Genomic DNA, 19,458 nt, shown 5'->3' with positions numbered 1-19,458 from the left:
AGGGCGCTGATGCACTGGGGGAATCCCAGGGAATGGAACCCCCCACCAGTGTCAGGGAGTCATGCATGTGGAGCACAGGGTGTGCCCCAGTATGTCCTAGAGGGTGATGCATACCTTCAGGATGCCCTCCTTGGCAGTTGCCTTGCCCACACCAAACATGTGGCTGATGTACTGCAGGCTGGTGGGCATGGCCAGCTTGAGCAGGGTGAGGACCAGCTGGGTGTCCCAAGGAAGGGCAGCCACATGCTGGTATGCTGGCACTCCAGGTGGGACTGGAGCTGCTCCATGAGGTCCCAGAAGGTAGCCTGGGTCATGTGGAAGGCCTCCAGTCACTGTTTGTCATCCCAGGTATGCTGGACATCATGCTGCCAGCAGTCCTGGTTAGCCTGGTGGGCTCACAGGCAGTGGCACTGGAGGCCCAGGAGGGGGATGGCAGCCCAGGAGATGGCATTCTGGAGTGCATCATCAGTACCCCTGCTGAGGTCTGGTGAGGTGGATGGGATGGATGTGGCAGGTGTGTAGTGGCCACCCTATGACGGTGTACGGTGGGCAGGCAGATGGTTGCTGCATGTGGGGGAACGAGGAAGTGTGAGACGGCCATAGGCCACATGGCAGTCATTGCAGTGGGCCAGCAGGGTCGGTGTGGCAGCCAGCAGGAGCACAGAATGCTGGTCATTGCTGCTAGGGACTGGGGCTAGAGCACAGGCGGTGAGGAGAGCACAGCCATGTGCTAGGTATGCTGCTCCTAGTCAGGGAAGTAGCTGGCCAGAGAGAAGCAAGTGGAGCTAGCTTTTGAAGAGGGCTCTTGGCTGTTGGAGCTTCCCCTGGTGGCAGCAGGGGCCCATTGTAGGGCCCCAGGAAGCAAGAGCTGATTGGCAGCAAATCTGCTCCTGCTTTTTTGCACTTGTAGATGCATGGCCGGCACCATCTACTTTCATGTAATTTACTCACAAGTAAATTGGTGCTACATCAAATGCATGTGTAGACACCCCCAGTGTGAAGTACTACACAAGGGCGTGATTTTAGATGCTGAGCACTTTCTGAAAATCAGAACCTTCCAAGGTATCTCAGATTGGGCCTCTAAATGCTTAGTGGCTTCTGAAAATGATGGCGATAGACTGTTCTTTTTCAAGGTAGGACCATTCTCTACTGGATGCTTATCAGGGTTTTGTACAGTCAACAGCATAAGGATGCAGCTGGGCACCCAGGGCACAAGGGCAGCAGCAACTTCTGGTTGCCATTGCAATCACAATTCCAATTACGCAACAGCTGGCACCAGCTGCTTTTTTCCACCCCTCCCCTCAAAGTCAGTGCTCAAGGTAGTTACCCTGTTCACACCTGTCCTAGTTATGACACTGTATGCAGTTCAGTTGCTTTTAAATAACCTAAGATGTCTACTTTGATTGGAAGACTATGTCAGAATCTGCAACTCTTTTTCTCTTCCTACTGCAAGGCTTTTTCCTGCAGATTTAAACTTTCTTTTTGCTCCCTTCTGCCTCACTATGCTCTCCTTCCCTGTCTACCCCAAAGAATTATTCTCCTTACTTGGTGTTTTCACTTTTTGAACTTTTGTATCATGTTCACCTTATGTGTATAGAATGATATTTAATCACTCCGTGTGCATCAAGCCCTCCAGCTCTTCTAAGTTTTGTAGCTGTTTTCTCAGCTTATTTGCAACTTTTCAATAGTTTTCAAGAAATGAAACATCCGAGACCGAAAGAAATCTCCCAGGTGCAGTTGCGCTTCACCCTGAACAGTGGAATTGTGACTTCCCTGCTCTGTAATGCGACACCTCTGCATGTACAGGCACAAATTGCACTGACCTTTTGTGTTGCCATATTGCACTGCAAATACATGAATAATTTGTTGTTCTCTCTCCTCCTAGGACTTTTTCAGCATTACTGCTTTCTAGGAGCTTCCCTTCCATGAAATCTGCCTTCTAGATTAATCTCTACTGCCCTACCATGTATTTTTTTTTAAGGTGATTTTTATTTTGCTGTGTTTCAGTAGGCCCCTCTGTCCTATTTCTCTGTCTTTATTGCTCTTCTTATCTCTTCTGAGTTTCGTGAATTTTATTTAACATGCTCTTTACTTCCCTTTCTAGTTTGCTAATGAAGATATTAAATAAAGAGTGAACTAACATTTGTCTCTGCAGTATTTTCCTCCCCTTCCTGCGCTGATACTTTGCCTTTGGTAATTATCCTTTGTTCTTCAGTCCAGATGAGTATTTTTACATAAGAGGATTCAAAGTACCATATTTTCTCATCGACAGCAGGTTCTGTAATAGAATACACACCCTGATTTTGGGAAGGAAGAATGAAGAAAAGAAATATTTTTCCAGACTTAGGGCTGCATTAAAATAGTGACAGAGCTAAAAAGTCTGCAAGGCTGTGAAACAGGAGAAAAATGAGGAATAGCTTCTAAACAGCAAAATTACAAGAAGAAAGGTTAGCTTGATTAGTAGAACATCAAAAGCATTAAAAAGGAGAGATGACTGTTAACACTTGTCAAGTGAAGAACAATGAGCCATTAAGTAAATTGAGTCCCTTAGCTGCCTGAAAAGAAATGTCACAGCTGCTGCTAGGCCATTGATTTTGGAACAGGAATCAAAGTGGGGGTGAGGGGCAGGCTTCTATTCTGGGCAATAAATCAGTGTCTCCATTTAGGACATTTACCTCAATTTTGGAGGGCCCGATTCAGAAGAAAAATGTGTTGTATGTGAGAAAATATGGTAATTTTCAAGTCAGCCTCTGTGAAATACAGTAAATTTGATTTTTTTCCACACACTCCATTTTAGTTTCATTGCCTCTGAATAAGAGGAGAATCTGGCTGTTTGTGCGTGTGTGTGTCTTTGTTGTGACAGGCCCCATCCGAGTCACTTCCTCTCTACAACCCAGTTGGCTGGGACATGTCCAGCTCAGCTGCTACTATGCAGCCAAACAAGCTGGGGCATGGGGCGTGGCACAGCAGCCATGGAGTGAGAAGCTACCTGGGGGCTGGGGAAGAGGCAGAAGGTGCCAGGCACTGAAGATGGAGCCAGATGCTAACCTTGCTGCTGGGGACCCTCTGTTGATACTGCCACTCCTGCTGCTTATAAGACCATCATTGCTGCTGCCATTGCTCATGCTATAGTTCAGTAAGCCAGGGATCCAGGGGGCTCACATGAGCCAGGGGCAAGCCAGGCCGGGGCGAATCTGGGCCACAGGCAGAGGTATGGGACACAGCACCCTAGCCATCCTGCAACCTAATCATGTGCATGGAGTTTACCACCAGCAGACCCGTGGCTACCAACCACAAGCACTCCCAAGAGGGAGCACAGAAAGTCACTGGGATGTCTGACTACAAGAGCCCTGAGAGAAAAGGGACTGCATCAGGGAAGTTGACCCTTATGCTCCAACACTCAGGAGCAAGCAGCTCAGAATGGGGCAAGAATGCCCTGCCCTGCTTAGCTTGAGCTACATTGAGTTACCCTGTTTCTTTTGTGTCAGCCTTTTATGCGAAGTATAATAGAGCCTGGCTAAGCACAGCCTGTGAGCTGCAAGAACACCCGAGTAGGAAGGGGAGGAAGAGTCACAGAGAAGACAGAGGGAAGCCCCAGAGCTGGTAAGAACACCTTCACATCATTATGGGGTATATGGCATCTCTCAAAGTTGTGGCAGGTGAGTAGGCTCAGGGGTGGTCCACCCCCCAGGTGGTAGGGCGCAGGTCTGCCACAGTGTGCATGTGGGTGTAATATATGTATATGTATGGGTGCAGGGGTGAATCTGGAGGGCTGCAGTGGTGCACTTATATGCCACTTTGATTCCTGATCCACTTCAACTTTAAAAACAACTCCGTGATAGGGGCAGCCACATTTCTATTCAGGCAGTGCTAAGAAAGTCAATTAACTTCATGGCTCATTGTCATCTCCCTGATTCCTGTTAATCTCTCTCCACTCCACAGGTGTTAATGATCTTAATATTCCATTATTCAAATGATCCTTTCTTATGTAAATTTCCAACTGTTAGTAATTTCTGGTAATGGTAATGTATTTCTTCTATTTCACAGCTCCACAGACTGTTTTTAACTCTAACTAAAAACCTTAACTTACATGTGGGAATAGTAACTCAGGTGTAGCAATGACTGACAGTGAAGTACTGTCAAGAACCAGAAGAAGACTAGATTTTGTTTCATGAATCTGAATAAGACACATACATTTAACCATAACAACTCCAGGACTAATGAAATAATGTCTTTTGACTATTTTGATTATTTTTTGCTGAGTTTATTGTGTTTTAAAAAAAAAATGTATATATATAATCTAGCAAATGAGTGCACATTCCAATGGTTATATTTTTTATAGCTCTAGCCCCTTAGCACAGTGGTTCCCAAACTGTGGGTTGTGACCCCAAATGGGGTTGCAGAAACAGCGGGTGTAGTTGCAAGAAATAAAATCACTTTAATCCAGGGGTGGGCAAAATACAGCTGGCCAGGCACTTTCATCTGGTTTGTGGGTGCCTGCTAACTAATTGTACCCCACTCAGCCTGTGTGCTTTGCTCCCACCCCAGTGCACAGAAGGGCCTGGCCCAGCCAGTGTGCAGCTTCCGTGTGGGGTTGCTGTTGCCACTACTGCAGCCACCAGGAAACCTGCTTGGCTTTCCCAGCATCCAGCTTACTCTGGGCACCAGGTAGGGAAGTGGGTGGGGGTGGGGGAAGATGGAGATGTGGCTGGGTGGGAACCTGTAGTGTGGGGCTGGGGCTGGAAGCAGCGTGGAGCCTGTGCCCATGGGGGGCAGTGGGACCACAGAGCTTAGGTGGGCAGGGTGTGGGTGTGAGGGAGGGTGGAGGGATGTGTGTACCCCCCACATGCTCCCTCCCCATTTCACACAGCTCCTGCCAGTGGCAGCAGCAACAGCAGCAGGTGGTGGGTGCTCAGTGTGCTTGTAGCCCACATAGGTGCTGCCACCCAGTGGCACGTGGCTCTGGGCAGCACCGCACATGGTGGCAAGGAGCGCAGTCAGGCCAGCCCACATCTATTGCACATGGCTCCACGTGGCACACATGCAGCTTCTGGCACTTGCATGTCACCAGGGGAAACCCTGTGCAATGGAACCAGCTGCCTTTCCCACCCTCTGCCATGCAGGTCCTGGGACTCCACTGCAAGTGAAGGGGAGCCCCGCCCCCTGCTTCCTGACATAGTCCTGGGATCTGCATGGCAGATGACGGGGAGGGCAACCAGTTGCATTGTGTGGGGCTTCCCCCATATTGCACAGAGCCCCTCACAATAAAGGTGGGCCAGCATGGTTGCGCTTCTTGCCATCATGTGTAGCACTGGCCAGAGCTGCGTGCTGCTGGGTGGCAGCGCCTGCATGGGCCATAAGTACCCCAAGCACCCTCTGTCTGCTGCTGCTGCTGGTGCTGTGCACCATGGGGAGGAGTGTGGGAAGGGGTTCCCACACCTCCCCACCCTCCCTTACACCTCACAAACCCCCCCACCCCTCCACATATACCCCAACATACCCTATTGTCTCCCCACACATACAGCTATACCCCCTCACAAAAGTACTTTAAAAACATAGATTTTCATATTTATATGCTGTCTTATGTTGTTCTGTAATACGCAAACTTTAATAATTATATACCGAAAGTTGTTTGTTATGCTGCTTTATTGCTGTTCTGTTTTCATTGGTGCCTGGGGTCCTGTGAATTTTCAAGGGTCAAAATGGGGTTGTCTTGGTAAATAGTTTGGGATGCAGTGCCCTAGCATATTAGTAAAGCAATCTACTAAATTTACTCAAATCTAAGATGACCCTTAATGCAAAATGACCCCCCAGTAATTAGATTCTATACATGGAAAATTTATAAATTCATTATAATTTCCATTGTATAGAACCTTATTATTGAAGAGTCAGCTTTAATTCATCCTTCCCACTGCTGCAAGGGGGTAGGCAGTTGGGGGAATGGGTGGTATGGCTGTTTGTATCTGTCCCCTGCCACTTTGGCCCCTGCTTGCTCTTCCTTCAGCCTCCCTTCCCTGTCTGTCTCTGCTCTCCACTTCCTCAGCTTCCGTTCCCCCCAGCCTCTAATCCCTGCTTCTCTTCCCCCCTGCCCTTTACCCTTGCTCTGTACTGGCAGGCTCCATTCATGCTGCAGCCTGAGACATAGAGTACAACTTCAGTCTGGCCCCCTATAGCAGCTGTATGGGTTGCATGCCACTGCTATAGGACTGGGCCGGGGACATGCTCATTGCCCCAGGCTGCAGTGTGGATGGAACCTGCCATTGCAGAGCAATTGTGAGGGGCAGACAGGAGAGTAGAGGCTGTCTGCTTGGGGTGGGCAGATGGGGAAAGAAACTGCTGGGGGGAAAGGCATGGTGCAGAGATGGTGGGAGGGTGTCACAGGCAGCAGCTGCAGCTATGGCAGCTCTGATCTTGGGTAGAGGCTGAAGCCCAAGCTAAAGGAGCTGCCTGTTCTCTTACTGTCCTTGTACTTGATTTTAAGACGAGGGGCTTTTCCCTCCGTGTTAAATAGGGGGGAAAAACTTTTTCTGAGACTCAAGTAAACATGGTAGTTTCTCTTTTACTGGAGAAAAATGTATTGTGTCATATGAGCTAAAGTACCACACCATCTGCACTCTCCTTTTCAAAATCTAGATGTGCCCTGTGTGTGTGTGTTATCTGTATATATAGATAGATAATTCCATTCATCCATTAATGCAGTTATTATATTTTTTAAAAACTTTCACTTTTTTCAGGAAAGATCCATTCTTTACAAATACTTGTGACTTACTTCTCATGGTTTGGCTACTCTGGAAATAGTGTGACCTTTGTTTCTCAAGTGTCCCCCCCATTATTTTATAAGAGGAAAAAATAAGTTTAAAGAACTGTGATTAGCAAGAACACTAGTTTTTCCTTTTCTGAAAAGCAATAAAGTATCATATTTGTTATTTTATAATCTTCTGCAGTCTTTCCAGAACTTTTCAGTAGTAGTAATAACTGGAATCTCTGAAAACTTTAATCAAAAGTCCCAAGCTCCCGGAGCAGATGTTGAGGATGTGGGAGAAGAGGGGTGTCTCGTGTTGGACCCTTAGTGGAAAGAAGATGCCTACAAGGGAGTGGAGACACTGGTGAGAGACTTGAACCACGGATATGAGGTTCTTAGTGGACTTGGTGATTGGGTTTGGTGGGCTGTGGCTGGGGGTAGAAATTAGCTGTAAGCTGGTTAAACAGTGGCCAGCTAGAGTTTTTCATTTGAAATCCCCCTGCAGCTAGGTTAAGCCTTTCTATTGACTCTGTTAAACAATGTACCAGCAGTCCTATAGTCTTGGAACCAGAAAAGAGATTCTGTTTTTGTGAAGAACAGAGGCCCAATGTTTCAGAAGAATACTGTGATGCTGTGACTTTTAGAAGAAAATTAGAAAAAAAAACTAACTGAGCCTGTCTCCTGTCAAGAATGTAAGAGCCTCATGAAAGCTCTTTTGGCTGTTTATTTTTATGGCATCCTTAAATATTGATATTAATTGCCTGTGCCTTACAGAGAAACATTTCGCCCAGGGCATAGTAATTTTTAATGCTGTTCATTTTACTGAAGACCCTAATGCTGCTCTGTGTGGGGTGATCAATGAGGAGGCTAAGCCTCTGGTGTCCTATCTGAAATGCTTAATTGGTACTTGAAATGATAAAACCCTACTTAGGAGAAGGGTCTAGCTATTATATAGCATAAAGTAGTATGAGGCTAGAAAAAGCAGGACATTTTTGATGAAAATAAAATATTGTTTTAAAATGCATTCTCACTAGTGTCATGTGCTACTTGTTTAGTCTCTTGGAAAGGAGGTGGGAGGCCAGAGGTGTGTGTGTATGGTGTATGATGAATCAGCCCTGGGAGGGTATGGATAGATGCAGATTTTATTGCCCCAAAAACATTACCTAAAACTTTTAGTTGGGGCAGCATATTGTCACCTCTACTGCATAATAAGGGTAAACAGGGTCCCTTCAAAAGGGCCTGTTGGAAAATGTTTGAGCTGAAAATCTGGAAAATTTTTGATGGGTGGCCACCTGAATTAATCAGGCCTGTTGAACACAATAGAGTGGGATGTTTTCACTTAAAAACATTACACTGGTCCTAGTGGGGGTGGTACCACACAATTAAATAGGTTAGACTCCATCAATACATCTCAATGTCTCTACAGGAATGAACCAAAGCCTGAGACCTACAATCTTCGTGAATCAGAATCATGAGTCTAACCACTGCATCATCAGAGAGCGAGGCCTCATAAATATATAAATCAGAATAAAAGGCCTAGTCACCCTTTACTTTGGCTTATGGCACAGTATGGATAAGGGGTCTTATGGTTAAATTGATAAAGACTAATAGGTGCAAAAATATTATTACAATACTGTTTAATATATTCCCCAACTGCAAGCTCAGAGTTTGCCTTGATGGTAAAATAAGTAGAACCAGATTTGCTAACAATGGTTTACCACAGGGCTCTGTTCTGGCACCCATACTCTTCAATTGGTATACACATGATATTCCCTGTACAAAATCAAGAAAATGTATTTATGCTCATGATATTGCCATCCTAGTACAGGACTCCTAACATTATTGAAACTATACTCGGTACTGCTTTGGGAAAATTAGAAGACTATGGGCATGTCTGCACGTTGCCCTATGGTGACATTGTTACTATGGCATGCTTTAGTACCAAAAGGAAGTACTAAAGCATGGTGCAGTAACCTCTTGTACTGCACTGTATGCACGGCACAAGGTTATTTTTAGGAGCTACTTTGTCATAGCAGTGTGCTATAACAGGGGAGCATGCTGCTGCAGTGGAGTAGCTGCTAGTCACGTGTAGATTTAATACACGTGATTTAATAGCGGCTCTTTCAGAAATCACTCTGAATACCTTAAAAGGAAATATCCCTTTGACACCCTGCCAAATCAGTGTGCTGAGAAAGATATGTGAAATCATAAAAATAATAAAAGACTGTTCCTCAAAAGAAAAAAAAAACAGCTGGTGAAACAGTCTGGGAGATTTATCAGATGTATTGGATCCCTGTAAAATTGGCCATCAGAGGACTTTAGACTAAGCAGTGGTAAGTATGAGGAAAAAATGTACCTGGTGCTCAGCCACCAGCAGGAGCAAGTAAGGACTCTCCTGCCACCTGAGGAAAATATCAGAACTGAGGTGACCGCCTTATTGGCTGCTGAAATGACAGACATTGTCCAAAGGGAGGGGTCAGCCAAATATAATAAAGCTAAGCAGAATACTTCTGTACTTCAAAAATACCTGATGTATGTGAAGCACAGTGATCTGGACAGAAGGAAATTAACCTTATTGATGCCAGAACAACCCCCCACTAGAAACTGCAACCCCCGTAGAAAGTCCAAGGTATTCTGACCCCGTCATTCAGGAAGTGTTGGATAATGTTGGATGCTTGATATAGGAAAAATGGTAAAGTGTTGCTCAGCAATCTGAGCCGGTCTAAGCATATTTCTTTTTGGGATGGTCAACGGTTTTTGTATGCAAAGGGTGTGTTTACACAAGACGTTAACTGTGCAGTCTCCCGGTACTATTGTACAGTAGCGCTGCATGGCAAAAACTGTGACACAGCACTACTGCACAGTAGTATTAGGTTAGTTCACAGTCAGCATCACAAAAAGGGTGCTCGCTGGTGCTAGTGCACAGTAACTCAGGTTTAAACAACTACTCAAATAAAATGCACAGTAACAACTGTGCAGTAGTATGTCATGTAAACGCAGCCAAACGGTCATTAAGAGGTCTAACATGCTTGATTTAGTCCAGGAAGTGCTTCATATTCATGCTGCTTCAAGTAAGCGCACACCTAAAGCTTGGGATATCCTTATGAAAGCCATGGCCAACCTGAAAGTATTGTCCTGTCATGGGCAATGCCATGAATTGGGATCTTCTAGAACATCTGAAAGTATCTACCGCAGATCAAAAAAACACCAAACTCCAACCTAAGAAGTAAAAATAATCTAAAAGAAAATGACTCATCCTGTAAAGTTTTACTCTTGAAATAAACCATTCTATACTGCTTCAAAATGTTGTCTACAAAGTGTTTTTTTAAATGATATGGGGTAAACTGCCCCCTCACACAGATCAAAAAAACTCAAAAACCAACAGCTCAAAAGTGGGGTTGCTTTATTTAGGCAACATCTTCATGAAAGTAATTGCAAGAGACATGTTCTAGGCATGTTGAAATATGTTTTGAGCAGATCCAATCATGTGGAAAGTTTTATATTTTCTTTTTATAAACTGCATCACCATCCAGTCATTTTGTACTAAATCCAATTTTAAAATCTGTTCAAATGAATCCCCTTGTTACAGTGATGCAGGAAAAACACAGTGGTATCTACAGGCAACAGAATGGAGGGTCTTGTAACTGTTTCATTTGAAAAGTGGTGCTAGTAGCATTCTTGTTTAAAAGGAACATCATACTTCGAGGAAAGAGAGTGCTGTTTGGGGATGGCCATATGAGTCAAAAAACTCTCTGTGGTTTCCATTGGTCAAGGAACTGCCAGCAAATGTTCACCAGCTGATTATGCAGGTATACGCTGACCACTAAGCTAAGGGGTCTTTGAGACACCTGAGCCTCTGGGAGCCAGTCACAGGGGAACATGGTTAAGAAAGTCTCTTTTACTTAAAGGTCTGTGGATAAAACCCAGGAGAACTGTTCAGTGTCCATCTTCACATGTAATCAAGCAGGACATTTCTCCTCTGCCTTATCTTTGTAATGTTGTCAAAGACTCCATACATGATCATGTTGAGAATGGTGGGTAAAACCCTAGCAAAACATATTTCTGCTTTCAGGTTCCTGGTTTTAATCAGTGAATAATGGTCAGCACATACCTTGTCAGGAGAAAGTTCAAAGGCAAACAAGGTGTACCTGCAGGCAAATTCCTCATGACTGATTAACAGTGAATGGTCTTTCATATGTTCACCAGCTGTCTTCACCAGGTGCACATATTCCCTCACTCAGTTACCATTCTCAGAATCAGGCTGTAGTGGTCTTGCTGGGATTTGTACTCCATCAACATACAGGGCAACAAAATTATTCCAGTAATATCTAAAGTTGAAGGGGTTTTTAGCATACTTCTTGCTAAAGGCATTGTTATTCATGACCCAATAATGACAAGTTTGGAAAGCTGTCCCAAAAACAGATTCTGCTGAATACTGACCCAGATACCTGCAGGGATAGAATCATAGAAATTAGGGTTGGAAGGGACCTCGGGAGGTCATCTAGTCCAACCCCCTGCCCAAAGCAGGACCAGCCTCACTAGATCATCCCAGCCAAGGCTTTGTCTAGCTGGGTCTTAAAAACCTCCAAGAACGGAGAGTCCACAACATCTCTGGGTAACCTGTTCCAGTGTGGTACTACCCTCCTAGTAAGAAAGTTCTTCCTAATATCTAACCTAAACTTCCCTTGCTGCAACTTGAGTTCATTGCTCCTTGTTCTGTTACCTGCTACCACCGAGATCATTGCTCCATCCTCTTTTGAACCATCCCTCAAGTAGCAGAAGGCTGATATTAAATCCCCTTTGTCTCCTCTTTTCTAGACTAAACAAGCCCAGTTCCCTCAGCATCTCCTCAGAAGTCAAGTGCCCCAGCCCCATCACCCATCAAACAAAAATCATCTTTACTGTGAGTCAGTTTAACTTTCATGTCTGTGCCATTCAACAATAGTTTTTTTGTGAAAAAATGAATCTCTGTGGAGATGGTCAACAGCAATTTCTGATCTAGGCCTTCAGGTTTGCCCATCTCTTAAACCCATGATTACCTAATCTGATGTAATAAGGCAGGATTTCTTTCCTGGTGGTGTCACACAGCAGACAGGCAGGGAAGTGTAGAAATCTTTCTTGTAGTTTGGCAATGTACCTTAAGCCTGAAGAAGGGCGTGTGTGCTTGAAAGCTTGCAGAAAAAGATACATTTTTTTTGCAATTTCTTAGTTGGTCTCATAAAAAGTATCATCTCTGAACCAAGAGTTCTAGAGTTTTGCATTTTTTTTTGTCTCAGAACAACACAAACACAGCCCTCAGATAAACAGCACAGTCAATAGGATGAAAGCAAACCACTGGTGTTCTCCAGCACCACAACTGTTAATGTCCTTAACCAGCTGATCAGGGACAAAACTGATGTTCTTATGAAATTATTGATCCTTTTCAGTAGGATGAAATCTACAAGCACCATTCCCCCTGTACCTGTGACAGAAGTAGTCTTGAAGCAGACTAATATTTCGTTTCTCTGAGTCTGGGAGGCTGGCATTAGCAGGCCATGCAGGGGGAAATGTTGTGAACTAAAATGAGACTCTTACAAATATAAGGACTGAATCCCTGTGTCAACCTTGGTGGCAAGAGAATCTGCTTTATAATTTTACCAGTCATAACGTAGAAGTGATTCCAACCCCAGTCCTCTGATCCACAGTGAATAGTCTTTCAACTATAAAAATATGCACATCTTTATGCTTTTCATCTGTCTTTATTTATGGGAAACAATGTGATGCATTGTTCTGGTTGTCTATGTCTGTTCCATTTTGTCTATTTCTTTGTGAAATTCTCCATGGGCCTAATCAAACCATAAACACATGTGAATTCGTTTTTTACTGTTCAGAGAAATTAAAGTACTGTCCCAGCTCAAGCTATGTCATTTTTGTTTTGCATCCCTAAATGTTTCTGTTTCCACAAAGGCAGGCTGAAATGCAGGTCAAAAGCAAGCAGACCAATGAAAACATGCCGTGTTCTTTCATCTTCCAGTTCTAAGTGCAAAATATTTTTCCTAAATCTGGTAAGCGGACATCAACTTTCTCTACTACCATACAGTGTGCTAACCAAAGACATCCTTGCAAAACAGTCTAATAGGCAGGCTGAAATATAAAACCATTGCTAGATAATAATGGCTCAAATCCTGTAATTCTTTTGGGAGGAACTCATTGAAGTCTTTTGACTTCAACTGCACAGAGCTTAGTGCAGGCCTGGGGTCAATGAGACATTGGCAGAGCAGACGTGCTTAAATGTGGCCATCTGTGCTTTTGTTAATACAGTACAGCCTCATTATACCAGACCCTGCTTATAATAACCCCCCACTGTTAACCATACCAATGTCAGGGATGGATTTTTCCATTATTATGATGCAGCAAATTGACTAATCCTATTACAGCAAACACCTTTTAATTAACATTTTTCCCAGTCCCATGGGGGTTCATTATAATGAGGCTGTACTGTATCTGTCTGAACTAGTTGTGCATATGTTTGTTGTATGTGTTTGCTCCTCTAGAGAAAATTCTGTAATACCAACAAAAGTTAGGAACAAAAGTATTGCCATGATAGGTCAGGCCCAGGGTTCATTTAGTCTAGAATTCTGCCTCTGAAACCAGCCTGCGTGAAATGCTTCTGAGGAAGGTACAAGAACTCTGCAGTAGGCAGATAATCCAAAATAGGCATAATGTGGCCCACATTTGATCTCATCTTAATCTTTAAGATTGTCTTAAAACCTCATGCCTGACATTTAAATCCTAAGGTTTTATTTTCCTTCCAAAATTTTACTTAGTGTTAACTACCATAACCCTGGATAGTCTTGTTATTAATCTGAAGGTCTAGTACTTCTTTGCATCTTGCTAAATTGCTCATAGTCTACCATCTGGGGTAACCCTATCATCATAAAGCAATATGTATTATATAGGCAGGAGTAAAAACATTTAGGTTAGTAAATGCATTTAAGCATAGGCTTCCACAGAGGTGTTATGAGCAACAGTGCATAAAACAGAATAGATGCTAAGGTGAGTCTGTAATAACAGCTTATAAAATTAATATTTGGAAACAACTTCCAAAATTATCTTGAAAACTGGAAACAAAAGTAGTAAAAATAATTTAAACTAATCAAATATAAACATTGATTCAACCAATTAAAAAGAAACAGCTGGAAGAATACAGGTAAATAAAAAGCCTCTAAATCCTGGTAAATGAAAATAATGGATAGCAAATAAGTTATATGACTGAAAAATGAACAAAAATATCTCTTTAGGGAAAAATGGTAGAGAAAAAGATCTCCTGACAAGATTACATTTTATAGTAAATCCCATCAAACCATAAAAACCTAATAAAGGCCTATAATCTAAGCAAGACAATGAAACATACTGCAGCTGAAATAACCATTAAAAAGTGGCATAGTTCATCTGTAAGAAAGCGTTAAAGTTCCCAATAGAATTAAAAAGGTAAGAGCCCCATAGTTCAGCCATCAGCTGATTTTCCCAGAAATGTGTTCCTGAATTGTAACAGGCTCAAGTCAACCTTTTGAACTTACAGTAGAAATAAATGAAGGTCCCAGGTGGTTCAGAGCTGGATTTTTTAACAGGACTGTAGATGTAGATTCGAGTACATGTAGTCCCCAAGGTGGGGTTAAGAGGTAGCTCCTCAGCAGTGTGGTATGTGCTTGGCAATGCTTCAGGGTTTTTTTTGCTGGTTTTCTGCAGGCACCAGGAAGGAATTTCTGCCCTCATAAATGCAGTATTGGCTTCTCTTCCATAATTTGGTTTTTGTTTTTTTGTTTTTGCCTTCCTCTGAATCATTGGACATTGGGCACCATCAAGACTTTATCACAGGTGCCGCTGCTGATACTTAGAAGCCTCATAGGTACCTGATTAGAGGATCTTTCTCTTCTACTAGGGTCAAACCAATTGGTTAGAAAAGCTTTTTTTTTTCTCCAGGGTAGACTGACTCTGGTTTTTTTGTTCTTTTTTGCCTTTCTCTTTAGTATGGGACACAGCTATCTTCCAAAGATCCTCTGAGCACATATTAACCAAATACTTTTCTTCCACTGCAGGAACAGGGCATTCACAGTACCCTCATTTCTTCTGTTTTTTACCTGTAAGAGGTAGTAGACTGTTCCTAGTGTTTCTGGTTCTGTGTCTTGTCATAATGGTATATGAAGGTTTAGAGTGAATGTTTTTTAGGAATCTTGGGAGTAAATGCCTGAGAATGCAGGGGACTACATCCAATGGTTTAGGAGGCTCCCACCAGTCCTGTGTTCCTGCAGAAGAAAAGTCTGTCCTGGCAGCATCAAATAGTACAGATGCCCTCCCATGACTCACCTGTATAATAAGCTCTGATGTGAGCTGCTATAATAAGATACTGCTTATAGTTGATTATAAATATTTTCAAAATGTAATTGCGCATATTTTCTTAAGCTGCAATGGGTTTGTCAAGCTTAGTTCCCCTTGTGGGGTTGAGGGGGACTTAGATGTCCTGTTGAACTTTCCTAGGTTTTTGAGGATAAAAAATAAGGTTGTACTGACACCAGGAAAAAGGCATAGTTTTGATTTTTGTTAGTCAGCATATGTTAAAGTATATGTATTACAATTCCGGTGTAAAAAAGGCAAGTGGCACTGTTAAACATGTGCTTCATGTTAGAGGTAACTCTTGGCTCCCTTCCTGCTCATTATAACCTCCCATTAAACCTCTACAGGGATAGTGTCTTCACTAATATATCAATAGCAGTTGAATCAGAATAAATTACTGTATTTTCCATCCTCACCAAATCCACCCCACCCTGAAACCCTAGAATAATTGAAACTAGAAAAGTTTCAAAGGCCAGATGTATGATGCCTTGAAAGAGCTACTCAGACTAGGTCTGTACCAAGTTCTGAGACCTGCTGAGGCCCATGTTAAGCCTGCCCAAGCCACATGTTCCTGTTCTGATAGGTCTAAGACAGGGGTGGGCAAAATATGGCTTGCGAACTGAATCCCCCTGCCAAGAGATTGTATCCAAGCCCATGGTGAGTCTCTTGGCCCCACCTGGCTCAAGCACAGGCTACGGTGCATGTAGCCAGTCCTGCTGTCCCTGGGCACATGGTGGGGTGGGAGTGGAATGGTGCGGCAGCCGGATTTTGCTTCCTGGCAGTTGCCACAACAGTGGCTGCTCTGCCTGGCTGCCACCCCCTGTCCACCCTGCACCCACCACTGGGGGTGCTGGACAGAGTGGGTGGGTGGGGGCTCCACAGAGATTGGCTCAGGACCCCTGTGGGCAAGGTGTGCTCAGCTGGGCAGATGGGATGGGGCCACTCTGGGCAGGTAGGGAGAGGTGATTGGAAGTGGGATGGGCAAGCGGGGGCTGGGCAGGGGCCAGGGCTGGGATTCCAGGGCAGTGACGGCATGGAGCCAGGTCCTGGGGCAAATTCACAATCTTTTCCCTGCAAGTTTCTGCCCATGGAACTGGCACCTGCTGCAGACACGTGTGAGTAGCAGATCATCTTTCTGCTTCGGCTCCCAGCCCCAAGCTGTCACCGCCCCATGATCCCGGTCCCAGCCACCTAGTTTCATAGTTTCTAGGGTCGGAAGGGACCTGAGCAGATCATCTAGTCCGACCCCCTGCCATGGCGGGAAAGAGTACTGGGGTCAAACGACCCCAGCAAGATGTTCATCTAACCTCCTTTAAAACCCCCCAGGGTAGGAGCCTGCACCACTTCTCTTGGAAGTTGGTTCCAGATCCTGGCTGCCCTGACCGTGAAGTAGTGCTTCCTGATATCTAACCTAAACCTACCCTCTGCCAGCTTGTGACCGTTATTCCTGGTCATTCCTGGCGGTGCTCGGGGGAACAGGGACTCCCCCAATGCCTGCTGATCCCCCCGACTAGTTTGTAACAGGCCACAAGATCCCCCCTCAGCCTTCTCTTGTGGAGGCTGAACAGGTTCAGGTCCCGTAGCCTCTCCTCATAGGGCCTGCCCTGCTGTCCCCTAATCATGCGAGTGGCCCTCCTCTGGACCCTCTCCATGTTGTCCACATCCCTCTTGAAGTGCGGTGCCCAGAACTGGATGCAGTACTCCAGCTGCAGCCTGACCAGTGCCACACAGAGGGGGAGGATCACCTCTTTGGACCTGCTCGAGATGCATCTGTGGATGCATGCCAAGGTGCGGTTGGCCTTCCTAACTGCCTCTCCACACTGCCGGCCCATGTTCATCTTGGAGTCAATGATGACCCCCAGATCCTTTTCCGCCTCCGTGCTGACTAGAGGGGAGTTCCCCAACCTGTAGGTATGGTGCCGGTTGTTCCTCCCCAGGTGCATCACCTTGCACTTGTCTGTGCTGAAGGTTGAAAACCACTTCTGGAAACCAGCAATTGGGAAAAAATCTGGAAGGTTGAAAACCAACTTCTGTCTGGCTCCTGGATGCTGCTCCCTACCCACTTGCGGCCCCATCCCATCCACCTGGCTGAGCGCCTCCTGTTCTTGGGGGTCCCAGGCCAGTCTCCATGGAAACCTCACCCACCTTCTCTGTCTGGGTCCCTTGGAGGTGGGTGTGGGGTGGATGCGCCCAGGGCCAGATAGAATCAATTCTCCACTTCCCCTTAGGCCCACAACAACAGCTCACCAAAGCTCCTTAAGTGGCCCTTCAGCCCAAATAATTGCCCTTTCCTGCCCTAAGATCAGCCATGGGGAAAGAACCCATGGAGTGGCTTCATTGCTATGTTTCTGGGTTTGGTGTGTGGAGTGGGCAGGCAGCGATGCATGAGAGGGTACCAGAGGGAGGACAAAACGTGCAGGGTATACGTACTTTCAAAGACCCGAGGGAGACCTCCTATGGGATGGATTTTGACAGAAGTTGGAGATGTACAGTGTAGCTCAGGCTATAGTGATAAGTGCTATTAAAACCCTAAAAAAAAAGATTGGGCCAAGTCATCAATGGTGTCATTGACTTGAGCAGAGCACACACATATGCCAGCTGATGGTTTGACCCATGGTACTTATAAACAGGAGAGAGGCTAATAAGCCTCCAGGAGTAAAAAAGAAGACTTGGTAGCTGCAGAACTTTGTCTGGCATCCTTACTGAAAGAGATTCTAGAAACCTGATCAGGGATAAGGAGAGGACTCTTGAACAGGCAAAGATAGTCTCTCAGCACAGATATAGAGGAGGAAAGTCATGCTTAATAAACCTGATGCATTAATTTCAGGAGGAGATGACAGGAGTAGGAAAGGACGAAGCAGTAGATGTAATTCACTTAGGCTTCTGGAGAGCTTTCAATACCCACCAAAAGAGCAATGTATTAGTTTAACAAGCACAGCATTGATGGTGAAATACTCAGTTGGAGGAAAAAAATGACTTGATAACAGAAGCCAGAAATGGTAAGTCATTAGGGCTATAGATGAAGCTGGAAAAGGGTGACAAGTGGGAGTATGTTGAGCCAATTCTTATTCTTGCTATATACAGTAGATAGCAGTAATCTACAGAAGAAAATGTGGAATAAGATGCATGGGTTTAGTGATGACACAGAACTGGCTGTGCTGACAAATACCAATAAAGCAGACGATTGGATAATAGTTGCTTATCGTTATGTCTAATGATTTTGAAAGTACTTTATGTTCTGAGATTTTTTTCCCCTAAAGTTGGGATTGGAGGGAGTAAGCAAGCAGGCAGGAAATAGAAAGAGAGGAAAGTGATTGTGCATCTGTTTGTGTGTGAAAGACACTTTAAAATGGTAATTTCAGGTTTTATTGTCTTCTGGCAGGTAGGAGAACAAGGACAAGACTAAGATGAATAAACAAGGAAGAAGTGCCAATTGGAAGATACACTGAAACACTAAGCAAAGGGCCACATGTGTAATCGCATGCACTCAGGGTATGAGGTCTGATGATGAATGCATCTAGCATCATTTATGCATACCAAAATGTTACCATGCATTATTTTTAACGATGAAGCTAATTGGGAAACAAGAGTAATACTGCACAAAACCTGGAGAAACCCAGAGCTGATGCTGTTAAGATTGTATTGGTTCTTGTGAGAATATAAATGACAACAGAAAAGCAACAAATCCCAAGTCAATAGCCCTGCACATTTTATGGTATTGAAGTATGCTTTTCAGATATCCATCTTAAATGCAGCCAGTATTGATCTGTGACAATGGGCTAAGAATGCATTTCAGCTTGTCATGATATGAATCTGAAACAGTGAAGTTAATGTGTTCTCCCGAATATCAACATTTTAGACCATTTCTACCAGCATACTTAGGTCAGGTCATATATGTGAAATGCAGATAAAGTAAGTCATATTCCTTTTGGTGCACATGCACTGTATAAAGCGTATGCCTTAGGGCAGTGGTTTTCAATCTGTGGTCTCTGGACCACTCAGGGTCCACAGACTGAGGGACCCACAGACCAAGTTTAAGGGGCCTGTGAAAAATGACTATGAAAATAAAGTTTTAGATCCCAGAAAAGGCATTCCATTTCCAAAGGGGTCTGCATCTCCATTCAAAATTTTTTTTATGGGTTGGCAATTGAAAAGTAGTTGAAAACCATTGGCTTAGGGGTATCTGATCCAAAGCTATTGCCATAAGCTCACTCTATCCAGCATAGATTTCATAGACATCAGGGCTGGAAGGGACCATGGGAGATCATCGAGTCCAGCCCCCTGCCCAAAGGGCAGGAAGTCAGCTGGGGTCATAGGAACCCAGCAAGATAAGCATCCAATTT

Source organism: Crocodylus porosus, unplaced genomic scaffold, assembly GCF_001723895.1.
Source record: "Crocodylus porosus isolate Cpor-Errol unplaced genomic scaffold, CroPor_comp1, whole genome shotgun sequence".
NCBI classification, from domain to species: Eukaryota; Metazoa; Chordata; order Crocodylia; family Crocodylidae; genus Crocodylus; species Crocodylus porosus.
The sequence above is the reverse complement of the archived record's forward strand: the minus strand, read 5'-3'. Positions refer to the sequence as shown.